This window comes from Molothrus ater, chromosome 9 (assembly GCF_012460135.2).
Source record: "Molothrus ater isolate BHLD 08-10-18 breed brown headed cowbird chromosome 9, BPBGC_Mater_1.1, whole genome shotgun sequence".
NCBI classification, from domain to species: domain Eukaryota; kingdom Metazoa; phylum Chordata; class Aves; order Passeriformes; family Icteridae; genus Molothrus; species Molothrus ater.
The window spans coordinates 24,866,218-24,887,546 of record NC_050486.2 but is presented as its reverse complement, the minus strand read 5'-3'; the positions used below and the strand labels follow the sequence as shown (position 1 = coordinate 24,887,546).

At 38.2% G+C, this 21,329-nt stretch overlaps 1 long non-coding RNA gene across 2 annotated transcripts; it reads left to right on the top strand.

Annotated features, from left to right (window-relative positions):
- Window positions 1-539: 539 nt before the first annotated feature.
- Window positions 540-11,838, top strand: LOC118689828 (uncharacterized). 2 transcript variants are annotated; one of them, XR_008508541.1, is made up of 3 exons: window positions 540-592; window positions 3,995-4,156; window positions 9,308-11,838. It is a non-coding gene; the product is annotated as an uncharacterized LOC118689828 (long non-coding RNA). The 2 variants fall into 2 exon arrangements; XR_004980685.2 differs by lacking the exon at window positions 540-592 and having other exon boundaries at window positions 2,629-4,156.
- The last annotated feature ends 9,491 nt before the right edge of the window (window positions 11,839-21,329 follow it).

Below are 21,329 nucleotides of genomic sequence, written 5' to 3'. Positions count from 1 at the left end.
TTCTGAAGGGTACTATTTTGCACTTCCTGTTGAAGCTCTGGTCTGTGACAGCTTAGCTGGCTGGATTGCAGCAGACAAGTTACTGGAGACTGAACAGAAGGAATGTGAGAAGGAGCCACTGAGGATTTTGTATTAAAAGTATCAGGTGGTTGTGAATGACTGCCCTTGGGAAATTCACTTTATCCTCTGGCCAGAAATGTTGCTTCTTAACATTTAGTTTTGCTTTTTGATTAGTCTGTGTTTGTACAGCCTCCTCTTGCAGGGACAGGCTGGAAATTTGTACCAGTATTTGCTTTTGCATGCTGAAACGCTACTGTGCTTCCTGAAAAAAAATTCTAGAAAACAACTATATCATGCAGAAAACAGAAGTTATCATAAATTAAACCTCTGACAGTATGAAAAGGAATACAGGAAGGTAATTGTACAATTCCTTAGTCTGTTCTGATTTTGGCTGTGTGGAGATTCTTATAAGACATGAAAATCTTGCTTGTTTACTTACATGACAAAAGAGGAGAAAGGCCTTTTTTTTTTTTTTTAGCAGAACATACTGTTTAAACAAACACCACAGTGAAACAAGACAGCTAAAGGTACTGTAAGTCTATTCTTTTTTTATTTTTTGTAATGTTTAGAAATTTTTGTGTCTAAGAATAAGTTATTTTTCTTTTCATTTATTGTGAAGTGCATGCCTACAGTTAGCTTTTGTGACAGCAAACTGTTCCCTCTTTCAGTTAAGTTTACAAAAATTACACACTCTGTGGAGCTACTTTAACTTTTATTTGGAGGCATTATCATCTTAGCAGTGGACTTGCAGGCTGCTTCAGAAATTCTGAAGGCTTATTGACTTAGAAAATATCTCAAAAGCCACAGGCACACCATTTGGTGTTTTGGTCTGTGTGCTGTTCCACAAACACTCCTTTAGACATGGGGACTGCACAGAATCTGCAAGACACAGGGTGATTGCAGTGGAGCATTTTGCCTCGGGCTTACAAGCTGTACACAGCACCATGCAAGGGTTAAGGACAAGATAAAATCACTTGCTGCTGTTTTGATTTCCTGAGGAGCTGTTGTTTTTACATGAGAAATGAGGAATGCAGTGAGGACCATTCCTGTGCCAAAATTTCAAAGTATGTTCCTATCAACTGTGGTGCCATTCATGGGTTTTACATCAGAATCTTAAATTTGTATATAAAGATCTCTGTTGTAGAAGCCCCATCTTGTGGACAACCAATCAATGACTACTTCAGCACAACTGAAATTTGAAATACTTAGAAAATATCTGGTATATTTTGGTAATTTTTGCAGACTGGAGAGTCTTCATATTTCTGGAAAATATGGAAACTTCATTCGTGTGTAGAAATCAACATGTGCTTTCCAAAGACTATTTCCACAGGAAGAAATTGAGAATTGCAGAGAGGTATTAACACTGGGGTAGAACCAAGGATGGTGCCCTCAGAGCGCTGTTTTAAGTCCAAATCAGCTAAAACAAAAGCCTGAATCCTGCCTTGAATTCCCAAAATAGTGTCCTGTAGAACTTGGATAGTACAAATGAGTCTTTAAGTGGCAAAATCATATAAGGGCAGAAGGACATCCTTTGAAAAAATTGTTAAGAGAGAAAGCATAGCAAACTATGCATGAAAATCTGAATCTGGAAACTTTGGAAATATCCTTAAGGAGATTGTTTCAGCACTGGATGAGGTCAGCAGCTTCAGACTCAGTGAGTCAACACACTTAGTAGGAAGTAAAAAGAGTGTGAAAACAAGCCTGTGATAAAAGCTAATTTCAGATTTCAGTGTGACCTTGGTAGATATGTTCTATTAAATAGAATAATACATACATATAATTATAATGTCTTTTTGTTGCTCTGAAGAAATTGGGTTGCTCTAGGATAGTTTTCTGTTTCTTCCATATGAAGAAAGTAGGAACCTTCATGATAGTTTTCCATGTAGTAATTAAGGCTGTAATGAAGGAGCCAGAAATTGTGGCGACATCTAGGGAAAGGTTGGCAGAAGTGCCTCCAGCTGAAACTGTGGCCACTTCAGGTGGTGTATCCAGGGAAAGTTTGGTTGGAGTGGTTTATTTGGAAGGGATGCCAAGAGTAAAGAAGATTCTGGCATGGGAACAGGGTGCCACTGCAGCCCCTTGGATGGGAGCAGGACAGGGGTTGCTATTCCTACATCTGGGTGTCTGACTGAGCAAGGGGGTTAACAGAGGCAGAAGTTCAGAATTTGGTCATTGCAAAGCCAGGAAATAATTTCTTAGTCCTTATCAATAGTAGTCTGGATGAATCTTCACTTTGAAGACATACCAGTTGCAATACATTTTACTATTTAAAATTATCCTTAGAAATGAGTGAACATCTGCCATTTCACAGTTAAGTTTAAAATAACTTTGTTTCATGTTGAAATAATTAGATTTGAATCATTCTGTAGTCTGGGAATTTTATAAATGGCTCATTTGTAACATATATAGATCTGAAAAAATCATCTTCCTTAATAAGCTAACAGGTACAACTATAAATGCACATTATCAGTATATTACTAAAAAATTCACAGAAATATCTGACTCCTTTTGCTTCTCATATTCTTTTGGAATAGAATTCAACATTTTTGATGAAGGGTATCTTTGATGTATTGTCTGAGCCAGTGCAAAACCTTTGAGAAAAATGTATATTCCAAATTTTTACCTCCGTCTTCTCCTTAAGGAAGAGAATATTAAAAAAACAGCAATATACAGAACTACAATTTTTACCTGAGAGCAAATTCTGCTGGAACCAGCATGTGCAATCAAAATCTTTCTCAGTGTGAAGTGAAGCCATGAAAGGATCTTTGCAGCTCCTTTCTGTGCAAGTTTTTTCTTCCTCAGGAGACAGAGAACAGCAGATGCTGGTTGACCCCTCAAGGGAAGAGCAGATGAAGTGGGAACAGCTACTTAGAATTCCCTGCACTTCAATAATAAAGCAGGAACAGTTCAGCAAGAGGGGTGTACTCAGCAAGAGGAGTACAGACAGATATTAGTATGGTGAGAAACCTAGAGGAGCTGCAGCCTAGGGAAAGAAAATGAAGATGTAAAGCTTGTCCTGAAAGGGTGTTGGAAAGCAAGGATTTATTCCAGCAGTGTTGAGAGAGGGAATAAGGGCTGCTCAATCCCTGCTCCACCAGGTGAGTGCATTGTAGTACAGGGGAAGGACAGGTCTTGGTGTAAAGGACAGACTATTGCCTTATTCTGAGCAGAAGGCTCTAGAAAAAGTAATTATTGGTTAAAGCAAAGTCTCTGAAGGAGTAGAAGAAAAAGGTATCATTCAGTGATACTTCTTGGATTGGATTGTATTATAAATTACAGGTGTTTGTTTATACCCATATGAGAAGGAAGGGAACTGATTACATCAAGAAGAGCAATTTGTTGTACCTTCCCTGCTTAGGTATAATAAAATGTTCAGTTGCTGAGGGTTCCTTGCTAAAAGTTGCAGAGTAGTGTTTATCTCTCATAGATTTTTTTCAAGAAAATACAGCAGAACTGGAAACTCAAAGTTTGAGTGTAAACCTGCAGTAATCCACCGTCAGAAGAATTGTGTAGGTGTATAAAATTGATTTCAAAGGGAATGAAGAGGTGTGACTTGTGAATTGCTACTTTTTAAAGATAAAAAATTAGTTCACATGTAGGTCATGTTAAAAAAAGAAAGTAATTTTTCGTCCTTATCTCTTTATTATGCACATTTTTATAGATGTTTTCTTTGGTTGCCTGTAGCCTTTCTGCTATTTTAAATATTCTCAAAATTTTATTGAGATAAAAATGTTAAGAGATGTAATAATACTGATATATCAAGTGATTTAGCATTAAAAAAGACAGATTTTCAGGGGCCATTTGAAAACAAGGCTGGATGTGTTATGCCAATACAAAACTAAATCTCTGCAGTTGAACCTTGAGCACTTGTGTCTGTAATGTATAAAATTGTTCCTTTAAAGCTGTCTCTGCCTTGTGTCCCTTCCTCTTCCAGCCCAGTCCCTTTGTCCAGAGCTGTGCTGGTGGCACATTGCTGTGACCCCATTGTCACCACCACAGGATGCCCTTCCCCAGGGATGGATCCAGGAGAGGAGAAGGACAGACCCCTGCTGTCACCAAGGACACCCCAAATCTCTCCTGAGCCTCATCCAAAAAGGTTCTGTAATTTACAGTTCCTTATAGCGGGATACTTCTTCTGGTATTGGCATGAGCATTTTAAAATGTTATCAGGCAATAATTGCTATCACAACTTTTAATTCTGTGTTTCTGTTTCAAATTTTCCTCAGTTCAATCAGAACCAAAAGTTAATGCCCGTTGGCTAATTTCCAGTGCATGCCTCCACAGAACAACTGCTGCCTTTAACTGGTGGAGAGATCAAGGCTTGAACTGACAAAAGACATCTGTATTTTGGAAAACAAATTAATGTTTATGTTTTAATTTATAAGTTCCTGGCTCTTTTATGGTTCCTGTTTTTCAAGTAATGTCTCTTTGGATCCCTAGCTGATGGAGAGTCAAAATGGTAAAGGCCCATGAGAGAATTATCACAATAGAACATCTGGTCTGCATTGGAAAAAGCTGAGAAAGATATTCAACATCTCTGAGACTGAGGCAGCCATGAGGCAGTTTGAAAGTCAGTCCATGAAAAACTGTGCAGGTTGTGGCCACCTGGGCCAATCTAGTGTTGTTTTGGGAAGAGCTACTCTGCTCATGAGCATCTGAATTTTAATCTCCCTTAAGCATGGATATGTGAGAGCTGGGAGTGGTATGAAAGGTGTTTGCTTTCCATAATGTTAATCTGGGTCCCAGCATTGTCCTAATTATATTGTGGGTTTTTGCCAGTCTCCCAGATTTCTTTTGAGCATGTAGACTGGAGTCAAAAGGCTTTCCCAGGGCTTTTGGCATAGCTTTACAGGAAAGTGGATGGAAAGGACTTTGTATATTTTTGCAAGAATATTTTGCATCCTGCTTTAAACTATTCCAGAAGGTAAAAGGACATTAGCTAGGCTGTGTGTTGGCTCATGTACTGCTATGTCACTAATGAGAAGGAATTTTATTCCTGTTTTCTGCAGCCACAGACTGTAAGAAATGCAAAGAAATCATGGACCAACCAGGGCAGTAAAGGTACCCCTGGATTCAGAGGGAACAAACTCCCTCCACCACATGGAACTTTGGTCCTTTAAGTCATTATAGCTCATGCAGAACAGAAACAATTTGACATGTATAACAAGAAACATTGCAAATTGTTTGCCAAACAAAGACTTATACTGCAGATGGAAGAACTGATGAAAATTGTTTATAGATGGGGAACTAAATGTAGATTTTTCAAGAACAAGGTTGCTGTTTTCCTTGCCAAGACAAACAAATCTGATAGACCATCTCATTGCTTTAGGCTGCCTGAGGACCCACTGGAAAGTCTATGGACCTTTTTCCACAGAAAATTTGTGTGTTGTCAATACATAAGTATATTGTCCACAGTTACACTGTGGCAGCTGCAGAGGAAGTGGAAGGTTCTCAGGAATACATTAGGGAGAACTGGATTTTTGGCTTCTGAAACAGTGTGGAGTGCTTTTGGAAACTGTGGAAGTTTATAAGCTGGATGTTACTGCTACAAAAGGTTATCTGTGAGTTAAATAGAATACTAATTAATCTGCTATCTTTAGATCTTAACACTAACAACACAATGAAATTGAGAATTCCTGTCTTCTAGAGTTGCAGTTTCCAAGATGCCTTCATTCCTGTGAACATACCCTGGTCTGCATTTAGAGATTTTCAGAGTTACCTTTAGAAATCTGTGCACAGATGTTTTTACAAAGCACTCTGTAATCATCCCAAACAATGGCTTTAATGGGCCAGTTATTTAGGAAATCATGTAATGAGAACATAAATACAATCCCTGATACTGACATAAAACATGTATTAGCAAAATAATATAGTTTGTATTTCCTTGATATAGAGCAGACCCTGGAAATACATAACTCATCATGTCCTTAAAATTCTGTTACATCTGTAAACATCTATATTGGCAGAGAGGCCCAGCAGCATCCTGGGCTGCTTTAGGAAGAGCATTGCTAGGAAGTCACAGGAGGTGATCATTCCCCTGTGCCCAGCACTGGGGAGGCTTCAGTGGGAGAGCTGTGCCCAGTTCTGGGCTCCCCACAGCAGGAAGGACTTGGACATGCTGGAAGGAGGGCAGGAAAGAGCCATGAGGATGGACAAGAGGAGCATCTGTCCTGTGCTCCCAGGGAGGTTTGAATTTGACATCATTGAAGAAATTCCAAACTCAACTGAGCAAGGTCCCGAGCACCCTGCCCTGGGTGATCCAGCTTGGAGCTGTGCTTGGGCTGAGTGATCTCTGGAGATGCTTCCAGAATATTTGGGAATATTTGAGGCAGTTTGCTTGTGCCTTGTCAGTGTTTTAGCTGCAACTCAGCTGTGGAGGAATCCTAAGGAGAGCAAAGGCTGTGACCCCAGAAATTCATCCAGATGGCTGAGGCCCAGAAAAGGCATAATGGGAGCTGCTAAGTACTCAGAATGTCTCATCAGAGTGATATTTCACTTGAAAATACAAAATAGAAATTACTTGGGTCTTAATGACACTGAATACCCATAATGTTCCCTCACTTCAGCTGGACTGCAGATGCTAACAACCTCTCCCTATCTGAACATGTTTATTTTAGTTTAATCTTGCTCTGTAAAATCTTAACATCTATTTTACTCTAGAAATTAATGCTTGGTGCTTTACAGTGCAGAATTTATTTGCTTGTTTGTTCCACACTTTCTTTCCTTTCTAGTTCTGATATAAACAAATTGCAATCTATTTTGATATATTACTTCAGTAATATATCAAACTGAATATATTCATGGTATGTATATACCATGTACATACCATGTCTCAAGGAGTTGAAAATATCCTAATTTGAGCAAGGTAAAATCAAAATATATCATTACATTGCATATTCTATGGCACTTAGTTTGTAACTATTCTTACACTATCTTCAGAATAAGAAGGAAGATGAAATTCAAAAAGAGCTTTCATAGTTTAAAAATATTTATGTTGAAACAAGATTTATGCTGAAAGGCAAAGATAATTTTATTTTAATCATCTGAATAGTGGTAGGAAGATTCACCTGTGGTTTTTCTTTATGAAAATGCCAAGGAGCTAACTTGCAATACTGAGAATTCCCAGCTTCTCCTTCTTTTGAAAATTCTTTGTCTTTTATATTGCCTCCTAAGGAAAAAGGAAAGCACACTGGAAAACAAGAAATTGACCAACATTGCACAAGTAATTAGGAAATAAATAGATTACAAAGCATTTTATTTCATTTTAGTTTTGCACTTCAGCAAGTGAAACAATAAGAAAATAACCTGTTTCTTTATTATCAATATATGGAGTCACATTGGGTCTGGCAGACCAAGGCATAAATGTATAAACAACACCTGTGATAATTATTACATCAAATTTTGCTAGGGATAAGCCCTTAGTGAAACCACAAAATTAAGATTTTAGAAGGAAATAACACATGAAGGTCAAATGTACTTAGTCATTGGTTGCTGTCTCTGCACCACTTTCCCCTGACTTAATGCTCTTACAGCACATTTCTGATTCAGTCTCCTCTGTCCTGTGTGGGATGGGGCTTTTGGGGGGAGAGTATTACTTTAAATTGACACCTCTAGCAGCAGTTCCTACTTGTACTGGTTTCCTTTTATAAATGTGTAACCTATTATATCTATCCAAGCTGGCTGAGCTCCAAGTCACCCATTTCTCAGTAATACAGGAAATTAAATCTAATGTCTAATAAGCATAGAGGCTTATGCAACCTTCATTCCCTGTAAAAAGTATTAAATAACATAATAATATTACCTTGTCTTTTGATTGCTAGGGAGCTGTGCACTTAGTTTTTGTGCAGACCAAGCTGGCTCTGCATTTCAGCTTGGAGAGTCTGGGTTTATCCATCCTTTTTTGCAGACTTATTGAATTTCACCTGGAAAATTCTCCTTATTAAAGGACCCCCTGAAATGTTTGTGTGTAGGGTTTGGTCCCTTTCTCCACTTGTCCCTTTGTTCCCACAGAGGGCTGTGTCCCCCATGATCTCATCCTGGGGGTGCTGCTGCTTCCTCATTCATTCTCTCTCTCCCAGGACTTTCCAGCCTGAACAGATTTCTGCTTGTTCCATCCCATTTTCTGATAATACCCACCACAGCTCTGTGTCAGTTGCTGCAGCCTTTAAAAATGCAGAAATCTGACTTTAGGCCATACAGGTTAGCAACATAATTTCAGGGCTTTTTCTCCTGCATGTACCAGTTCAGTAAGTGGATTTATACTGAATAATTTTAAACTGTTACAGCCCTCTGAAACCATTTCTCTCTTGCTGCTGTAATACATAAAGTGGCATAAGGTCACTGATGCTGTGGAAATTGGTTTTGGAGTTGATATGCTAATTCAGCAAGAAATCAGTTCTAGCAGAAATGCAAAGAAAATTATTTTAATCTAGTGCCATGTTACTTTGTTGGCTTTTAGGAAAGAGATAACTAAAATATTCAAGGGAGATCCAAGTCTGTGGGAAAAGTACCATTTTGGAGATTTAAGGTTATTTTTGCCTCAGTTTCTTAGCTTCTTTTCTGAAAGCAAATAAGCTGAATGTGATGGACACAAATATGACATTTTCATGTGCTCAGAAAACAATAAGAAATAAGATCTTTTTTAAAACTGAGTTCTATATAAGAATAAACTTGGTTCAGTCTTTTCTGTGTCACTCACCCCATGTTTACAGTAACTGCTTCTGCAATTTTGTGGATGAAAACTTCCATGCAGAACCATCCAGAGTCATTAATGAGAATGCATTATGCAACTAATTGCAATGGGGAACAAAATTACATTAATGGTGCCTAAGGAGAAAGAGAATCTCTGCATTCACTGTGAGTAAGGGATAGCCAATGCCTGATTTTTTTCCAAAACAAATATTTAAGTTGAATTGAAAACAAAGGTTGATGTCTGAGAATAATCACCAAGAGTTTGAAAGCTCTATATTTTTTTCAAAACACTGCACTTATACAAAGGAATTTCCAAGCACAAAAAATAAAATAACTTTAATGCTTACTGTATGAATATGCCAAAGGAAAAAAAAAATACCAGCATAAACTCCTTCATCTTTTTGAGATGAAGAACAGAGAAAATAAAAATGCATTTCTAAAAACCATTTTTTAAATATCTGAATTGTAAAAGTAGTGCTGTCATTGTCATATTTTAGAAGATAATTTTATAATGAAAAAAAGATGACATTTTACTCTCTGTTCTTTCCTAAAACAGGTACAATGCTGCTGTTTGCAGAGGAAGGACACCAACTGCAACAAGAGTAGTGTCTGTTCTAGAGTGAGGGATGAGCTCCACTGGACATGAGTTGGCTTCCCTGGCTGCTGTGCTCAGTATTTCATTTTAGCAAGTCTGAGATTGCTCCAAGTCTTCATCTCCTCCTGCACTTTATTCTATTGCAAGCACCAGGTTGTATGTTATTGAAGAGAGAGAAGTAGAAAGTACAATTCAATGTTTTATTTCATGCTGCCCAAGTTTACTCAGATAGACACACCCAGAGAGAATGTGTGCTGCACTCAGCTTGGAGATCTGTGTTAGAAATCCTGGCTCCCCTGTGCTTTCCTGCTTTGCCATAGCTGATAAGAGAGTTTATAACAGGAACCCCGTTACCTCAGCTGCAAATGGTTGTGAGAATCTAATGGCCAAGAGAGTGGAATTTAAATTTATTTTTGTTTGGCTTGTGTTTCAGCAAGCATTTAAAAGACCCTCCAGTTTATCTTTGTCAGAGATTGTTTTTCTTTTGGCTTAGCTTGGACACCAATCTCATTGTTGACTTTACATTTATGGAGTGGGACCCAAGGTTTTCTCCAAGCATTCAGTATTATGATTTTGACTTTGCAAGTCTTGTTGCTTGGGATAGGTGTAAAATTCATGTCTGCATGTACAGCAAGAACAGAACTGGGCTGTGGATGCTGCTACTTAGTCAATTGAGAAGGAACAAAAGTAATTCTGAAGGCTGCCTCTCCTCTTAGCAGGCAGGCAGAAGAGTTGGTAAGAGCTGCAAAGACAGCTGAGCACCTTAATGATGATATTTATTTTATATTTTATTTCGTAGGTGGATTTTGAGGAATAGTTTTTAAAATGCAGTTATTTTACTCTCCTTTAGCAAAGCATGTGTGACCACAGCTGTTTTTCCAAAATGCCTGGTTTGCTTGCTTTTGTTGCCACCAGTCGAGTTCTCCCTCCACATAGCAATGTCCACAAGGTGGTGCCACAGCTAAGAAGTTTGCAACAAATAAGGCAAAAGTAATTTGATAATTCTGTCTGCTTTTTGTAACTGACTAAAGTATCTGCATCATGAAAGAATTAATAATCATTTCATAAGCCAAATATCACAGGTTTGCAGCTCTTTTTTTAAACCCCTTGTGTGAGCTCAGGTGGGTCTGTCTGCTGAGTGAGAGCAGCATCCACATGCCTGTGACTGTCCCAAATCCTGCACAGAAATGAAGAGGCAGCTCAGGGTTTAGCAGACAGGCTGATGAAGAGCTGTGCATTTCCTAGCAGGGTTACCTGTGCCAACACTGGCATGTGTCTCATGTTTTTATCTGGTCACTTCAGCAGGAATCAGCCTGAATCCTGACAAGCAGAATAGTTCATCCACACCTTCAGCCAAGACAGCTTCTACCTACCCTGGACAGGCTGTGGCACATCAGACCCGAATTTCCTGAGTTTTCTCTAGAGCCAGGGATGGCCAGGCTCCCTGTCCTATGCTAATCTACAGCTGATTATTAATTCCAAAGGGTATGAAGTGCTTACAGAGGGACCTGCACAGATGCTCAAGTTTCTGAGCATCTTTCTAGAAAAGATCAGACTAGGGAAGGTACAAGGCAGTAACAGGGAATGTAGAATATCATGTGTTCAGTACAGAAAAGACAATAAAACTTCCAGGGAAAAGTTGTTTGTAGGGATCTGGATGACTGCACTGATTTTTATGTCCCAGAAGTGCAGCAGGATTTGGCCATGCCCTCAGGTGGTGTGTGTCAGTTCTTCAGCTACCCTTGGCCACGTGGTGCTTCTTGCACCCCTGCCCTGCTCCCCTCAGTGGCCTCTGCAATCCAGGTATTTGTGCTAGCACAAGAAATACTCCCTGTCAGCTTCTGCAGTGGACAAATGAAGCTTGAATCTCTTATTCATTACATATTTTTGTACCAAAATCAGCAAGAAAAAGGGATACCTTCAAATACCGTTCAGACAAGCATTGACCTGCCTCCAGCTAGAATCTCTCTTTGCTAGGCCTGTATCAGAAAGAGAAAAATAACAGGGTGTGCATAATGTTTCCTCTATATTGCTACATTATTATTTTAAAACATATTAAAATTCTTCTGGCTAGTAAGAGACTCAGTGGAAATTATGTATACCCAGGAAAGATGGTTTGTCCCCCAGTTACAAAGCAGAATGAGAGTTAGAAGCTTATTGAGTACAATTATAAAAGTTGTCAAATAACACAGTGGCCACCTATTTTGTTTTTAAGGATCATATCTATAAATTATATTTAAAAGTGGTTTACAGTATTTTGAAACTTTGTATTGGTTCCAATATCTGTTTGAAAAAGTCAGTATCTAACCTGAGAACTAACTAAAAATATAAAGTCATGAACAGGTCAATAGACTTAATTTCTGAGTCAGTCTTTTGAGTTAGCTTGAACTAACTGAATCATGACACTGACATTGTCAGAGTATTCCTGTAAGATTGTTCTGAATGTATGGCTGCAATGTGTCCTGCAATTAAATTGGCATATTTCTGGTTTAGTTTGGACTTTACTTTTTCTTTGACTTTGCACAATTCTTTCAAAAATGTTTACTTTTCAGATATTTTGCACAGAGGAAAAATAATGTTCTATTCTGAAGGGAATGAATGACAGCATCTAAGATCATACATCTAAGTCTCCACAGTGTGGAAACCTCAGGTATGCATTATTTTAGCAATTTAACAACCGAGTTGAAATCCTGAACACTCTCCTTTGCAGTATTTGCAACAATTTTCTGCTTTTATTGGAAATCCCATAAGTATTTTCAAAAGATCAAAACTGTTTTTCCCCTAAGCCTGATTTTCTGGTTTCCCATTGAAGCAATCATGACCAAAACCTGCTTCCAGGAGGTTTATGTCTGAACCTTCCTGTGAGGATGTGCCTTGCAGTGTTGTGAGTTTCCTGGCTCAGAAATCCTGCTGCACATGCAGGGCTCAGCAGAAGCAATCGAGGATGGCAGTGGTATCCTGCAGGATACCCATTTAAGCAGTCATGACCAAAACCTGCTTCAGTTTTATGTCTGAACCTTGCTGGGAGGAGGTGCCTTGCAGTGTTGTGAGTTAGGAGCTGGTGTGAGGCTGGCTCAGAAATCCTGCTGCAGATGCAGGGCTCAGCGGAAGCAATCGAGGATGGCAGTGGTATCCTGCAGGATGTGTGTGACTGCTCAGTGGGGGCTTGATTTACACAGGGCCACATTATAGATTATACATTCTGGTAATTGTGGTATTGTTATTGCTGGGCTGGAGCTCAGCACAGGAAGTACATATAAGCACATTTGAAGTGATAACATCCACTCCTGTTTAAAAAGCAATATTTTATTCTTGTATATAATGCAGCGTTTGCAAGGGAAAATAGATAATTTACTAACTAGTACTTAGCATGACTTGTAGGGAGAAAGCTGACTCATTATGGGAAGGCCACAACCAGCATTTACAAATAAATCCACTTAAACTTCTAATCTCTTTATTTTATTTTATTTTGTTCAGTGTGAACTGCAATCCAAGATCAGGAAGGAGACAATGCATTGCCATCTGAAACACAACGAAGATCAAAATAAGTTTTCAGTGTGCCACCAAAACCACAGTGCTAGGTTTCTGTTAAGGAGAATGAGTAATACCATTCTAGCTGTAAGGGTTGCTGTGAGTGGGTAATAATTCCATCTAACTGATAGGCAGATTATGTATTCTGCAAGAAAATAAATAATCCCAGGCAAAATCTTGCCCTATTTCTTCAGCTCAATAAGAAGGCCCACCATACCCACTTAGCTGAAGCTGCTCTAACAATGTCGATTAATTGCATCCTTGTCTAACTTTAGGATTCAGGAACAGGTCTGTTCTCCATCCTACATGCCCAAACCAGCCTTGTTGAGGAACACATTGCCTCCACCCTTGGTGTGGAATGAGGAATCTGTTCCTGCTGCTGCTCCCAGGATGTGGGATATGGGTTGACCCTCAGCTCTGCAGCTGCAGACCGTGTGTGTCAAGGCCCCTCTCAGAGCCTCTCTCCCCATTTCTCTTGAAAAGTGTAGGCTTCAGACTTTCTGTGCACCCAGGGAAAATACTGACCCAGCCAGGGCTCACCCACGTTCCCTCCTGGAGGGGAATATGGATTTGTTCAGAAGAGGAATGCAATCACCATTTCAAATTTTGTGTGCCAGCTTATTCTCCACAGACAGCACAAACTGACAGAACACAGGTAACATATTGTTCATGCTGTGCCTATTTCTTACTTTGTTTTGGCAGGGAAAATAGATTAAAATTAGTATTAAGTTTCTTTCTTGTTCTTCCAATAATAGAAAATTACCAGGGGAGAGAAAATAAGACAGGTATTTTCTCTAGAAAGGCCTTCCAGCTCAATGGATTTTTTTTTAATATTATGAAACATTCTTGCCTGCTTTAATAGATGAGGAAAGTAACAGTAGAACTGTAAAAGAAATTAATACATCAAAAATATTGACCCATGGACCATAGCTAAATTGATACTCATATTTGTAATAGTGTTGCAGATCGATAATACAATGCTGTACTGATGCTATATTGTATACATTGATTTGTTGCAGTGACAGTTATGGGTGAGGTTTGAAACAGGCACTGCAACATATAATAGAGGCCTGACCTACTAACAGATCTAATAATAAAACAGATCTAGTAAAAACATCTGATAAGATGTGACAAGCACATACATAAACTAATGCAAAACCTAATGATTTGTTTCACAGTTTCATGAAAAAACTTTTTATTGTATTCTGTCTTTATTACTTAACATTGAGAATATATTTTCCTTTATAAATTTTAAATGCTACTGGTCTGAAATTTTTGTGCAGACAGTCAAACTAACTTTGAACAGAAGTAGTTTTTCCAGATGTCATACCTACAAAATTTTGAAATTATAATCCTGCTGATGCCTCCTGATATTAATATGCCTTTGCATTGGGGTAGCCTCGTTACAGTCTTTTTTGGAAGTATCACCTGCTTAAGATTTGATTTACAAAGTAATGCTAAGATATATTTAATTTTAATTAAGTTCTTCACTATTTTCCTGAATAGGAATCTCTGTCCCTAGTTTGAATTTGTTTAACTGTTTAACAAAGGAGCAGCTTCAGTCGTATGAGAGTACTTAGGCAAGTTTTCACAGCTGATTGCTGGGATGAGACCTGTAAAAACAAAGATAAGGTGAAGATCCTTTTTAGAACACACTAGGATATGAGTCTCTATTTTTATTTGTAGTTCTTAAGTCTATTAAATAGACAATAATAACTTAAATATATTTATATTTTTGTGTGTCATTGGAGTCAAACAGCACATCTCCATGGCTGCAGCGTGTGTGACTCTTCCTGTAGTACATTCAGGTTTTGGCTTTCATTAGGCAGTAAGACATGTTGCCTGCAAAAATACAACAACTTGAAAAGGAGACTCTAATTTCATATGGGAAATTTATTTCATCCCTCTTTACATGACATCAAAATCACTGTGCCTTTAATCGTGACTATGGAAATGAAAATACCAGGCCACAGGATTTGCAATTAATTTGAGACATCCAGTGGAAATTCTGTAAGTTGCTTTAGTCTCTTTATTTTGCCTTTTCTGAAATGTGTCTGATTTTTGTTGGAGTTTATAAGAGCAATTGTTAGTGGAAATGTCTGTGTTTCTATTGAAGTGCTCTAACAAGCTTTCTGGTCTCACTTGAGCACTGTAACAGAACACCCAAAACAACTGAGATGTCTTTAGGTCTTAGATATTTGGTTTAAATATTATACTAAATACTTGAAAAGGTAAGAGTTCCTTAAGCATCAGAAGACAGAGAGTTTGAAGATCAGACTGAGCCACGCCTCCTGCATTATCTTCTCCAATAAATCTGTCAGGACACTGACCAGCTGGGCTGCCAGATGTACTCCTCCACATTTTGGGTAAGTAATCACTTGGGCCAGGGACCTACTGGACAGGCTATGCCTGAAGCCATTTGCAGTTATTTTAGGTGACATGCTAAAGTGGTCAGCATAAGCTCAAAAGACTTTATCCAGCACTTTGACAGCATGCCAGAGGAAATTCCTTGGGATTCAGAGTCTAAGATTTCATTTCAATTAATTGTCAGAATGATGAATATTATTTATTCCACTCTAAGGCTCATTTTAATCTAAAACATGGTCAGATAGTGTCAATGCAGGCAAAATGGTATTTCTTCCTACATAAAAGCCCATCTAGATGTAATCCAGTTTGCTCTCCTGTCTCCAGATTTGGTCTGCAAGGATCACAGGAATGGAGACTGCAGCTGGCCTAGGATTCCCTGGCACTTGAACCTCATATAATTAGGCAAGTCTATTTTTCCAACAAATAAAATTATTAAAAGCAACAACATTATGAATTGAAACTCCTCAAAATTGTTCTGTCCAGTTTGAAAGAGGAGCTTTATCAGGCATTGGAGCCCAGTGGGCAGAGTGCTGGACACAGGGATTGAGAAATCTGAATTCTCTTCCAAACTCTCCTGACTTTTAAATGACCTTGAGCTGTCACTTCTCTGTGCTGCAGTTTCACGGTCTGTATGAACAGGATAATAATCCTCCACAAAGGTTTGAGAGTTGCTGAAGGAAGGACCTGTATGAGCACAACATTTCTTGCACCAGCCTGAGCTAGGTACAACTGTGGTTAGAGGTGGCCAGGATTTGGTCAATTCTCATCTGTTCCAGAAAATCTGGGAAATTTTCATTGTTGCATTCCTTACTTTCAGTTGTCTGTTCATGTTAAAGGTCTTTCTTATCTTCAGACCATTACAAAATATCTCCAGAAAATTTCATTTTATTTAGTTATGCGTTCATACTCACAGTTCATACTCCTGTTACCTGCGAACTGCAAAGTGCCTCTCAGAATCATACAAATAATTACTTAACATGGATAATCTATCTTTGACCTAAAAAAGAAAATACTTTTGCAATATTACGATTAGTATATGTGGGGGGAAAAAATATCTGTTGGTTTATGTTGTAAGATATTTCAATTTGCCTTTTGGTTGGAAAAATTCCCCTTCAAAGGACAAAAATTTTTTTTTCAAATTATATCTTGATTTTACACATTTTGTGTTAATAGACTACAAGCTCTGTGCACAAAAAAGAACAGTCTACTTTCAAAACTGCTGAATGGTTTGACCTCAAGGGAATAGAAACTGTTGACTCATTGTTTTTACTGCATATAATATTAGTCCTTTGTCACATCCAGGGAATGACATCATCTTCCTCATTGTTAGCAGCAGGTTTGAATAACAGAAAAAGTGCAGCATTAGTTGTCTGCTGTGTTTTTTCTTAATAAATGAATGGATATCTGGTACCAAGAATGAGATTAGGGGTTTTGAGTAACATTTAGAAGGAGTTTGTGCCCGGACCCTGCAAAGAGCTTTGCTCCTGGCCACCATCTACAGGAGCACGGAGCCTGCAGGGGGAACATCACTGATGGTTCTGGCTGCTCCAAAGTGATAAGAGGAGGCAGGAAAGAAGAGACTAAGCACAGAATGAAACAGATCTGTTCTTCAAGGTCAGCTTAGTAAAAGCAATCCCTGCACTTCTGTGAATCATACTTCTCTGGAATCTAAATTTATGAAAAGTAATTATCTGAAAAGAAGTCATCTCTAGGACATGCAAACAAAAAGGGAACTGGTTATCTTCAAAATGCAGCATTATAAGTATTCCATCCATTCCAAATTTTTATTCATGTCTATTAGTCTTCTACTCCCTATAACTGAAGCATCTATGTCCTAGTCTCAAGGAGTAATTCCTTATCAGAGGTATTTGGTTATATCTGCTTTGTGGAAGAGGGATACATCATAATAGAGAGTGACCAGGCTGGTGGAATTCATCTTTGACGTGATAGATCACCTTCTTCTATGGCAAAGAAAATTTTAAGTGTTGCTTCCTGAACAATAAATATTGCCAGTGAAAGAGAGATTCCTTGAGAGTCTGACAAAGTGCCAAATCCTAATCTGCATTACCCACTGCCTCGAAGCTTTCCCAGGAAAATGTGATTATTTAACTATAAAATTATACCTTTGTGGTTCCAAAAATATTTATGCTGAAGATAAGTTCCTGTGTTGAGAGAATGAATCAAACTGTACTTTGAAAAGCTGAAATCCATACAGCTGTGAGAGAGGCACCCAGGCAGGAGGCTGGGAAAACTGGAAGCAATGGGTTAAGGAATCCAGGATGGCTAAATCACAGAGGTCCACATACCAAGGGTGGACTCAGGCAGGGGCTACACACATGGAAATACTTCTAGAATACCAGAGCTAAGAATGAAAACACAAGCCATGCTGGAAAAGATCAGATCAGAGCTTGCTGACTTTGAAGCAGAAGAAATCTCAAGTGTCAACCTCTGCTCTCATGCAGGTACAGAGACCTGCCTTGCATGTAGGTGGCTCAGATTGGAGCAGGTGCACCCATCCCAATTCCTGTCCCAAACTTATATCCTAATTGTCAGACTTATCTGTTATGAGAAGTAAGAAATGCTACACTTTTTTTCTTTATGTTTCCTATGGTTTTGCTATTTTCTGTTCCTGTCCAAGTTCAGCAATTCTGAAAGGTCTCAAGTAGCATGAATCTTGGTGAGGCCAAATCACTTGATTTTCCCTCACCCTGTTTAGAAGAGGCTTTACTTGGACCAAAGCAATAATGCCAGCCATTTCCCTTCATCCTTTAAAATTACTGGCCACCTCTAAAGAACTTGGCCTCTCTTTTGTGTCACTTTTTGACAACTCATTTGAGTTAAACAGGTTGCTGTGGCCAAATTAAATGCTTGGGAAATGGACCATACAATTAATTTGCAATAGTAAGTTGTCTCAGCATCATTTCTCTTCCTCTCGAGGGGAATGCTGGCTCAAGCAAAAGAAAAGATTAACGTAATAAAAATATTCTAAAGACATCCTGTTAATTGTCCCAAGCTCAGATGGTATTGTCTATTCTTCTGTTGTGCACAGCCAGCAAACAGTGTAAAATCCAGAATTCCTTCCCACCATGAAAGCAGAGCTTCAGTGCTACAGGATAATCCCTGCCTTTCTGGAAAGCAGATGAAAATGTGGTGTGGCAGAGCTTTGCTTTGGGTTTCAGAGGTGAGCTCAAATTTGCCCCATTTATGAATATAATAAGACTTGTTAATTTAGACACATCAGCAACTTTAATTGAGAGAATAAAGTTTGTGAAAAAAAGGAAAATTGCAAGCAAAGTAACACAAATTTGGGGAGGGGGAAATAATTTTTTCTCTAAATATGCAAATGAGGCCTCACATGTTTGCTTGGAGACAGAAAACACTTGAGGTTTTAAATTCAGCCAAACCAGAAACTTTCATTTACAAATACATTTGCAGTGTTGACCTTGAATATCACATTAAGTGGCAACAAATCTCATAGAAAAATAAGTTAATATATCAAATACAACTCAGAAATATTCAGAAGTGACTGAGTGAAGCCAAGCTTCCAGAAGAGTTGGATTAAACAAGAGGCTGTAATTCTCTACTTGCTCTAAAATTTCCATAACCAGGGCAAAGTCTGATTTTTGCTTATATGAAAATAATCATAAAATATGTAAGAAAACACAGACTGTTGTTTGCTTCAGTTCCTGTAAATTAATCAGGCTGGATGATGAATCTTCCTGTAAGTGGGAGCACTGCTGAATACTATGCATGAAACCCTGTTCCTCCCCTCATAAACAGCTCGAGCTTTGCCTATGTATCAGTGCAGAAAAATAAGTATTGACTTATTCACAAATTACTTTTTAGGCACTGGATTCCCAGAAATATATTTGTATAACAGCATTTAGAAGCAAATGAATGTGTTAATAACCAGGTTTTCTTTCATTTTATGGCCTTAAAGACACTTTGATCTTATAAAATCATGTTTGTCATCTCAGCTCTGGTGCTCACTTCCTACCTCTTCTAAAATGAATTTTTGATGTCAATTCAATATGCCCCTTTTTATTTTATTTCAGACTGCCAATTAAGATGTTTCTTAATATTTTATCAAACAAACAGGTTCCCTACAAGATGCTGACTTGTTCTCGGGGTGTTTTTCATGTCTTTCCCAAATGAAGTATTTTGGATGTGGTACAGTTTGTTCACATGTCAAACATGGATATTTTAATTCTGTCATTCCCCAGAACACTAAAGGGAGAAAATAAATCAGATGTTTTATCTGATTGTACTTTGATCAGGTTTTTCTCTGTTCTCAGAAAGAACAGCGTGGAGCTTCAATTGCTCCACAAAAAGCATTTTTAGCTCTGAAAATATTTTAAAGACATCTCAGGAAAGCCAGACCCAACACTTGGAGTTCTATTCATCTTAAAAAAAGACTCTCACTGTTTTACCATGGTCATAAATGACCATTTAGGATCTCCTGGTATTTAATCTCCACTACATTAACTGGGAAAAACTTGTAAGTAGGAGGCAAAATTGGACAAAATTTCACTTGTCATAATGCTTCCTATCACTGTCCATCACTGACATAAGTGGGTGATGAAAAATATATGTAATTGTGCTTCTGGGTACATCCTGCTACATGGCATTCTAGGAAATCCTGACACTGTGTGTGACACAGGTGGGAGAGATGTGTGAGCTTTCCCATTAGGGAATTTTGCTGGGTTTGAAGTGTAAATTGAAACTAAAAATGTTAGTGGTTAAGTTCATGGTGGCCATGGAAGGCTAGAGGCTGTGGGAGGGTTGTGGTTTTTAACAGAAAAGGCAGAAAAGGTTATTGGCAAACAAGAAAGTAATGCTGCCTTCCTTGCGTGATTCTCTTGCTATAGGCAGAGGATGTTGCAGATTGTTCTGAACATTGAGAAATTAAAGAAAACAATACAACTGTGAAAGCCTAAAAGTCAGATTTCAACTGTTTTCCAACTCCTTTGTTACCTTCTCAAATTATACTGCAAAGATCCAGAGCCTAGACCTGTGGGAAATCTCTAAGGAGAAGTCTGAGGAAGGCATTCTTCAAAATAATTTACCATTTAGTTTCCTCAGCATGGTAGAAACTAGATAGAGCTGTTCTGTCTCCCCTCAGTCTTTCCATTTATAGAAAGTACCCAAAAACATATAAACCTTTTTGAAATGTTTGGGAACTTCTCTGTGCTCCAAGGGAGCTGGTGTTCTCAATATTTATGATATGTACCCAAAATGATTTCTCTCTTTTAGTGTCTCCAGTGCAAAATCATTACATTGCCAGGAATAAATTAAGCCTAACTTGTGGGGGGAAAAAAATTGGATTCCATCATGTGTTTCATATTGTACCATTATGAAAATGGTATATTAAATTCAAATACTTCAATTGTACCATTAGATGTTGTCATTATGTGGCTGGCTAATTGATAGGTTATTCAAATGAACATTATAATTTTAGACTTCTTAGAAGCATCCATGTGAAGAATTTCCAAACTTCAGAGAAGTAAACTGGATGCTAGGAAGGAAAAACATGTACTGAGAATATTTCCTAATGCATGTCACTGAAAAATCATTACATAACTGCCGTGTGCATTCCGGGACTTGGTGCAGTCTATTTTTAATACCCGGTATGAAAGAACTTCCTGCTACTTTTGCTCTTTGAAAGCTGCTTTGTGGATCATTAGATCATGTTGTCAGGCCAAGTTTGCTGCAATCCTTAAACCTCAATTTTTCCTGGGTTTTTGGGTTTTTTGTTTTGTTTTTTTTTTTTTCTAAAGGGGAAAGTGTATCAGAAGGAAGAATGTGCTAAGCATAAGATACCTTCGAGAGTAAGGTACATTGTGTAAGTGCTGCAGTGGTCCCAGAATTGAACACTGCCAGACCAGGCCTAGTATTAAACCCAAAAGAAATCTAAACATAACAAACACATGCATATTTTAAAAAGGCAAAAGAATTTGTATGCCAAACAAGAGCACCTAGCAAAAATTTTCAACTTTTAGTTTATGAAACCAGATTTTTTTTTAAATTAGAGTAGTTTTCATTTCATACTGACCTCCAGTGTTACCACAGGTCACCATTTTTACCA